Consider the following 9,091-nt stretch of genomic DNA (forward strand, 5'->3'; position numbering starts at 1 on the left):
TATAGATCCTGCAAAGGACCTGGGTCAAATTTAGTAGGATCTCCTTCAATACCCAAAGGTATTGGATGGTGGGGGTCCAAACTCTTTGATCCCCTCATAAGTTAAACTACTATTAAAACTTTAACCCAGCTACTTAGGACTGTATCCCTGCTGACTCAGACTACTTAGCTGAGGGTAACGTCGCCTTCAAAAGAGGGGCCTACCACATTATGCATTAATAACTTAATGAATTATCTTTCAATAATCCGACCCTTTAGGATTGTATCCTTGCTGACTCAAACTACTGGGTTGAGGGTAACGTCGCCTTCAAAAGAGGGGCCTACTACAATAACTAAGATAATCTCTTAAACAAGTGCAAAAGTGCGAAAATAATCAAAGGTTACACTAACACACGAGTCGGATCCAAGTGATTCATCTTGTCTATATGTTTTTATTTTTATTTTTATTTTTATTTTCAGCATTTTAGTTAGTTTTATTTTCTTAGTTTAAAATCTTTTTCTAACATTTTGGTTTGATTATACGTTGAAGATAAACCGGTATTAAAAGCTCTTGTGTCCTTAGACGACTTCAGTATCTTACCAACACTATACTACGTCCACGATGGGTGCACTTGCCCATATGTGTGTTTAGTGTTAGTAATATCGTGTTTTATAAATTTAAAACTTGGCTAAAAAGTGTAAAAGGGCTTAAAATACATACCTAAAATATAACACACTTCACGCACATCAAGTTTTTGGCGCCGCTGCCGGGGACACAAGGATTTTAAGAAAGTTAGGAATCAACGGCCTAATCATTTTTTTTATTTTCTTTTTATTTTTTTTTTAGATTTTCTTAAATTTTTCAGCTTCTGCAGAGCTCAGCACGGGACGTGCCTGGTCGGACACAGGCCGTGCCCAGCAGTGTTACTGACAGTTTTTATTTTCAGAGTTACAGAAGGCTGAGCACGGGGCCGTGTCGGTGCAACACGGGGCCGTGTCCAACTTTCCAGTAACAGGGATCCGGAAAACAATCGCTGTAACTCCGACCACGGGCCATGCTCACCGAGCACGGGGCCGTGGTGAACTTTCTGACCAGCATTCTTTTTTGTTTTTGTTGCAAGACTTAGAACCAGACGCCACCTCTACGTAATGTATGAGCTCTAGTTCTAATAAAGACATAAAAGAACCTCTAGAAGAACCCGAACGCTTTCTCAGAAAAAGAATAAAAGCTAAAAACCAAGAGAAGGTTTCGGGGGACCCACTTCCAATGGCGGACCAACGTACCCTCATGGATTACCTACGACCCACCGTAGGTAATCTCGGCGCCGCTATCAATGCACCGAATGTCGAAGCCAACAACTTCGAACTTCGGCCACATTTCATACAAATGCTTCAAAACTCTGCAACCTTTCATGGGCTTGCGGACGAGGATCCCCATCTACATATTACTAATTTCTTAGAAATATGTGATACCTTTCGGATCAATGGAGCATCAAATGACGCCATTCGCCTTCGAATATTTCCATTTTCACTAAAAGACCGAGCAAAAGCTTGGCTTAACACCCTCCCAGTTGGTTCGGTAAACACCTGGGATGAACTAGCCCAAAAATTTCTATATAAGTATTTCCCTCCCGCTAAAACGGCTAAATTAATGACTGAAATTAATACATATTCACAAGAGGAGGGGGAATCCTTATATGAAACTTGGGAAAGGTTCAAGGAGCTATTACGAAAGTGTCCTCATCACGGTCTTGCGGTGTGGCAACAAGTATTCACTTTCTATAATGGATTGTTGCCACATACTAGACAAACACTTGACTCTAGCTCCGGGGGACTTTTAGGTAATCGCCGCCCGCAGGAAATATATAATCAAATTGAGGAAATTGCTCAAACCAATTTTCAATGGCACACTCCCCAAGGCAATAAATCTATTGCCCCGGGCGCCCATAAGGTTGATGAAAGCACTTCTTTACAAGCCCAAATCGAGGCCCTTTATTCAAAAATTAAAAAGTTAGAAATGACAAAAACAGTCTCGGTTATGGCTTGTGAAGGGTGTGGTGGGCCACATGAAAATTGGAGTTGGATGAAAGAAACAGATGATCAACCAGAGACGGTAAACTACATTGATAATAGACCTAGGCCGTCGGGTCCCCCAAGGGTCACCTACAACCAAGGATGGCGTAACCACCCTAACCTTGGTGGGAGAGAACCCGGCAAAAGTAGTAACCAACAAAACCTAAATCAACGAACAAACTTTCAACAACCAAGAAATGAGTCACAAAATTTTCCTCAACAACAAGGCGGACGAGAAAGGCTTGAAGATACTATATCTCGCCTCATCTCCGACACTGAAAAGAAAAACTCGGATAGGTTTCTACAACTAGAATCAAATTTTAGAAATAAACAAGCTAGTATACAAAACATCGAAAAACAAATAAATCAACTAGCCCAAAATTCCTCCGAGAGACCGTAAGGCGCGTTACCAAGTAATACCGAAACAAACCCAAAGGCACAAGTTCATCTCATAACACTACGGAACCGTACCGTGGGTCCCGCGGAACGCCCATCGCCTACTGAGGAGATCGCAACACTGCCCCAACATGAGAAGGTTTCTCCTCCATCACCAAAACCCACCAAGGCTCCTCCGGTTCCGTACCCTGGTAGGTTAATCCGTCAGAAGACCAATGAGCAATTCGCAAAATTCGAAAGTCTACTAAAACAATTGCATGTCAACATTCCTTTCATTGACGTCCTAACCCAAATGCCTAAATATTCAAAATTCATGAGGGACTTCCTCACTCATAAAAGGAAAATTGAATCATTGCAATTAGTTAACTTAGGCGAAGAATGCTCCGCCCTCGTGCTCAACAAACTCCCCCAAAAGAAGATTGATCCTGGAAGCTTCACAATTCCTTGCTCAATTGGGGACTCTCCCATTCGAAATGCACTAGCTCAATGGTGGGCGAAGTGTGAGAGAGGTGGGTGCTGGGCACGGCCCCGTGTCCGTCTGACACTCTCTCTCTTCATTAATTGTAATTCGCAATTACAATAAATGCGCCTGCAGTACTCTGACCACGCCCCCGTGTCCGCTGGGCACGACCCCATGGTGGGCAATAGAAGCTTCTATTAGTTTGTCTTTTCTGCTGCTTCTTGGGCACGGCTCCGTGCTCGCTGAGCACGGGGCGTGTTCAGTCTTCTGTCTTCTTTGTTTTGCTCGCTGAGCACGAGGTCGGCCAATCCACTTTTTTCCATTTTCTTGTATTTATGTTAGATTTTGCTGTCTTTTTGCTTCTTTTGTTAATTTGAGCTAATTTAATCCTGAAAATACAAAAGGAAGACAAAAACACACTTTTTCCAACATTAGTACTAAAAAAGGGTTAGTTTTATGCCATATTTGATATAATTTATGTTATGGGTGAAATTCTGAGCCCATATCCTGATTTTGTATCTTGATTTTTTATTAGTTGTATATGATCAGGATACCAGATCAGGATACCGGATCAGGATACCGTATCAGGATACCGGGCCAGGATATTGGTAATATCCTGAGGCAGTATCCTGACTATTACTAACGATTGGCTTGTAAAACGTTGGTTGCAAGGTACCAACGTTAAAAGACTTGATCTACCTGAAGATTCGCTCAGGGTGGTTGAAAAATGGACGTTGATGGTGGAAGAATGGGTCTTGTAACGGTCAGAAAGGCATATTCCGCGAGAATATCGGATGTTGGTCAATGTTATTGACATTGTAACAGTTATATGAGCTGAAGACCCGGTTTTGTAGTCAATAAGCACGTGGAAAACAAGTAGAAAGAGTCCCCCAACGTTCAGAATGGAATATTCCCAGCATCCCGGAATAATAGGAGAGTTAGTTTGTTTTTTGTAACTATATAAAGGGGCGATCGGATCATAGGTAGACACAACTTTTCACACACTTTCACTCACACTCTTTGCTCTCTAGCTACTAGCAACCACTACACACAAACACTTGTACTCAAATCTCATTGTAACACTTAGCGATCCGATCAATATCCTGCACTGTATCCTGACGTTTGAAGTAATAGAAGATCAAGGCAGCTGCGATTGTCAGCTCCCGAGGTTTTATGCCGGCGATCTAGATTGATCAAGGGCTTTCCTCGTACATCACGTGTCAACCTTTACTTTTTTGCTCATTGTTTGATCACAAATACGGCTCTATATCCTGAGCCGTATCCTGAAACTGTTTTTGCAAATAACTCAATTAACATATTTTTGAACACATTCTCTTAGCACACTACCTCACTTAACTAATTTGATCACTTAATTGCTTCGGTAATTTTTGACCAAAACAATTTGGCGCCCACCGTGGGGCAAGTGGTGCTATTTCTACTAAAAACTTTTGCAAAATCGTTATTTAGTTTTCTATTTTCAAAACTTTTTGCTACATTATTTTCAATGGCCTCGAGATCAAACATGAGCTCTTCCACCATGTCAGCTACAACCTCTGCAACAACTGGTTTGGTGCTTCCTCCTCCTCCACAAGTTCAAGCTCCTTAAAGAGAAATGAAAGCCAAATATCCTGAGACACTCCTTCCGTTCAGAATGTCAACAGATCTGGTGTTCCAGGGAGAACTCCTGTTATGGTTTCTAATTATAAAATTTTAACTTTGTTTGGTGATATACAGGATCAAATGAAGAAACAAAAGGAGACTAACCAAGTCATAATGAAGGAAATACAACTCTTGAAGCCCAACTCCAAGAGACCTGCTGAGGATACTGATACCCATCTGTAGGCCAGGATGTTGAACTTTAGTTCAGCAGTATATACTGAGGATAATCAGGGAAATATCATACCGAGTCGTTCTCAGAGCAATATTCCGGAGATACCCTTAACGGCTAGAATGTCGACTGTGAGGGATCCAGGATATGCTCCAGGATACGCTCCAGGATATGGCTAGAATCGCCAAAATGGTAACTTGTCTGTTAACACCAGTATCCTTGTTACTAATAATCGTGGATCATTGCAGGATACAGGTGCGACATCAGCGATAACCAGAGAGCTTCAAAAGTTGAAGGATATGATATCAAGTGTGCCTGGGATAGTGCAGCCTATACCGGAAGTATCCTGGGATAGTCACAACATATCCCGCTTTGCTCACCCCATTTGTGATGCAGAAATCCCAAAGAGATTCCAGACTCCCAACGTGAAGCCGTATGATGGGACGACGGATCCTGAGGAGCATATTGCCCAGTATAGGGAGAGGATGGAGATTAACCCTATCCCGTCAGATCTTAAAGAAGCATGCTTGTGCAAGGGCTTCGGCTCTACTTTAATAGGATCAACCTTGATATAGCTTCTAAATGTTCCTCCTTATTCAATTACATCGTTTGCTCATTTAGTTAATTTATTTAATAGTCAATTTTCTTACAGCAAGAGCTTTGAAAAACTAACAAGTGATCTTTACAGGATAGCACAGGGACCTCAAGAATCCCTGTGGGACTATGTTAACAAATTTAGTAGAGAATCCCTGGATATCCCGAACCTTGATGTTGCCACGACAGTACAAGCGTTCAAAATGGGGTTACAGAAGGATTCTCAATTTTATCAAGATCTTGTGGTGAATCCTTGCAGGAACTTAGACGAAGCTTGGAACAGGGCCTTAAGATACATAAGGCTCGAGCATGACAAGAAAATGCAAGAGGGGATGAATGCATCCTCAACATATGAATCAACTAACAGGAAGTCAGAATCCTTGTATAAACCATATCGCTCTAAGCCATATGGCCGGACAACAAAAAAGTGAATGCTGTTGAAGACGAGGATCTTGAGGAGTATCCTGAATTATCTGAATATCATTTTTCTGTTAATATACCTGAACTGATGTATGCTATGCAGGGTTTAGGAGACAAAGCAAGATAGCCCCGAAAGAATCAACAAAAAACTGATTGGAAGGATAAATCCAAGTGGTGTGCCTTCCACGAGGATTTCGGACATGTTCTTGAGGATTGCATTGCTTTAAGGAAAGAAATAAGCTATCTCTTGAGCAAGGGATATCTGAAGGATCTCTTAGGAAGAAAGAAGAATAAGGGTCAGGATACTGAGAAGGATCCTGAACGAGCAGCCTCACCTCCCGCAGATGCCAAGATAATCAACTTCATTTCGGGAGGATCCGACATTTGTGGGACTTCGTATTCGGCGGCGAAGAGACATGCAAATGAAGCTAAGGCTGAAAAGGGAGACAAACCTGTCAGGATGACTACCCTCACAACTGACAAAGTGATCACATTTGATGCTGATGACAGGGATACTATCCAGGATCCTCATCATGACGCTCTAGTAATAACGTTATATGTGGCTAACCATTTTGTACGCAGGATATTGGTTGATAATGGCAGCTCCGTCAATATAATCCAACTAGAGACTCTGAAGAGAATGAATGTATCTCCGATGGATATCACTTCAAAGTCCACCGTGCTTGTTGGGTTCAGTGGAGAGGCTAGGAACACAGTGGGAGAGATAAAGTTACCAGTATATGTTGAAGGAGTCAACTCGATACAACGTTTCTGTGTGATGGATTCTCTATCCTGCTATAACATCATACTGGGAAGACCATGGATTCATGATATGAAGGTTGTCCCATCAACATATCACCAATGCATCAAGATCCCTACCCCTTGGGGAGTTGTCAAAATCGATAGTGATCAGCAGGAGGCGAAAGAATGTTACTCATCCTCGATGAAATCCTCGACCAAGCCTAGTGCAGCATAGCAATTAAAGATGCGGGCCCAGGATATCGTGGAGGATCCGAAGCAGGATGTGAAGAAAATTATCCTGGATCAGGATAATCCTGATATCTCGGTGCTCGTAGGAACCAATATCCCTCAAGATATTGAAGAGCAGTTAACTAACTTTTTGAAATGCAGGATGTCAACGTTTGCATGGAAGCATGGGGATATGACAGGTATATCCAAAGACATTATCACTCACAAGCTTGGAATTGACAGATCATTCAAGCCTGTTCAACAAAAAAGAAGGAAATTTGCTCCAGAGCGGAATACTATTATCCAAGAGGAAGTTGAAAGACTGTTGAAGTCCAGGATGATCAGAGAAGTTAAATTTCCAAGATGGCTAACGTAGTCGTGGTACAGAAGAAAAATGGGAAATGGAGAGTCTGTGTAGACTACACAGACTTGAACAAGGCTTGTCCTAAAGACCCATTTCCTCTTCCTCACATTGATGCAATGGTGGATGCTACTGCCGGGCATGAAATGTTGACCTTCATGGATGCATCCTCAGGATTTCAGCAGATTCAAATGGAACCTTCTGACCAGGAGGATACTACCTTCATGACACCAACAGGTATTTATTGTTATACAACTATGCCTTTTGGTTTGAAAAATGCAGGTGCAACATACCAGAGATTGGTAAATATGACGTTTAAAGACAAGCTGGGGGACACCATGGAGGTATACATTGACGATATGGTGGTAAAATCAAAGAAAGCCTGGGATCACCTCCAGGATATTAAAGGAGCATTTGATATCCTGGACCAATATAACATGAAGCTAAATCCTGCTAAGTGTCATTTCGGAGTGGGGGCAGGAAAATTTCTAGGATATATGGTGACCAAAAGAGGAATAAAGGCGAGCCCGGAGCAGATTAAAGCCATCTTGGATATTAAATCACCCTCAAATATGAAAGATGTTCAATGATTAACAGGGAGAGTGGCAACATTAAACAAACTTATTTCAAGATCCTCAGAGAAATACAAAGAGTTTTATGATATCCTGAAAAAGAACAAGAAATTTGAATGGGGTGAGAAGCATGAAGCAGCCCTACAGGATTTGAAGCAATATCTTTCAACTGCACCTCTACTGATGAAGCCTGAGAATGGTGAACCACTATCCCTATACCTCGCAGTATCAGGAAATGCTGTAAGTGCCGTCCTTATAAAGGATCATGAAGGTCAGCAATATCCTGTTTATTATGTTAGTAAAGTTTGTTAAATGCTGAAACTAGGTATTCTCATTTAGAAAAATTAATACTAGCATTAGTTATGGCGTCAACGAAGCTTAGACATTACTTTGAGACACATAGGATTCATGTTAAAACAAATTATCCTGTCAAAAATGTGCTTAGGAAACCAGAGATGTCAGGCAGGATGGCTAAGTGGTCAGTAAAATTAAGTGCCTATGATCTAATATATGAACCTAGAAATGCCATAAAGTCTCAGGCTTTAGCTGACTTTGTGGCTGATTTCAGTAGTGACATTCAGGATGAGGTAGAAGTTCAACAGTTAGGAGAATCTTCAGGATCCTGGACGTTATATACTGATGGTGCATCTAATGTAAGAGGAGTAGGATTGGGAATACTACTAAAATCGCCACAGGGGGACATATTACCCCAGGCTATTAGGTGTGAGTTCCCTGCTACTAATAATGAAGCAGAGTATGAGGCTTTAATTGCAGGATTAGAATTGGCTAAGAATATGAGTATCAAGAATTTGCAAGTATATGTTGACTCCTTGTTAATTACTAATCATTTTAATGGATCCTATGCAGTCAAGGGTGAGAAATTAATCGAATACCTCGATATTCTCAAAAAATTAGCAGGATATTTCGATGTTTTTACACTTGAACAGGTACCAAGGGAGGATAATGCTGAAGCAGATGCCTTAGCAAACCTGGGATCATCGATCGGGATACCAGACGGGACCCAAATACCAATATTACATATCTTGTATCCTGCAACGAATCCTCAGGATAAAGAAGTAGCAGGTATTCAGGATCCTGGAGCAGAGTATCCTGAAAAGGATCCTAAATCCCGGATGACTCCAATCATGAGATATCTCAAGGAAGGACATATCCCCGGAGATGAAAATCCTAAGGCATTTAGGATGAAGGTATCACGATTCACTATTATAAACAATGTTTTATACAAGAAATCTCTTGCAGGACCGTATTTGAGGTGCTTGGAGGGTCCTGAAGCCAAAGAAGTACTTCAGGATATACATGAAGGGGATTGTGGTAACCACACTGGGGGCAGGTCATTGTTCTCCAAAGTATTAAGGACAGGATATTATTGGCCAACAATGAGGAAAGATGCTGCAGAATATGCTTGAAGGTGTGATGCAT

At 41.5% G+C, this 9,091-nt stretch overlaps 1 non-coding gene across 1 annotated transcript; it reads right to left on the reverse strand.

Annotated features, from left to right (window-relative positions):
- Positions 1 to 1,623: 1,623 nt before the first annotated feature.
- LOC118492722 lies at positions 1,624 to 1,730 on the reverse strand. Its single transcript, XR_004894724.1, has one exon. It is a non-coding gene; the product is annotated as a small nucleolar RNA R71 (small nucleolar RNA).
- Positions 1,731 to 9,091: the final 7,361 nt, after the last annotated feature.

The sequence above is a fragment of the Helianthus annuus genome, chromosome 5 (assembly GCF_002127325.2).
Source record: "Helianthus annuus cultivar XRQ/B chromosome 5, HanXRQr2.0-SUNRISE, whole genome shotgun sequence".
In the NCBI taxonomy this organism is placed as follows: domain Eukaryota; kingdom Viridiplantae; phylum Streptophyta; class Magnoliopsida; order Asterales; family Asteraceae; genus Helianthus; species Helianthus annuus.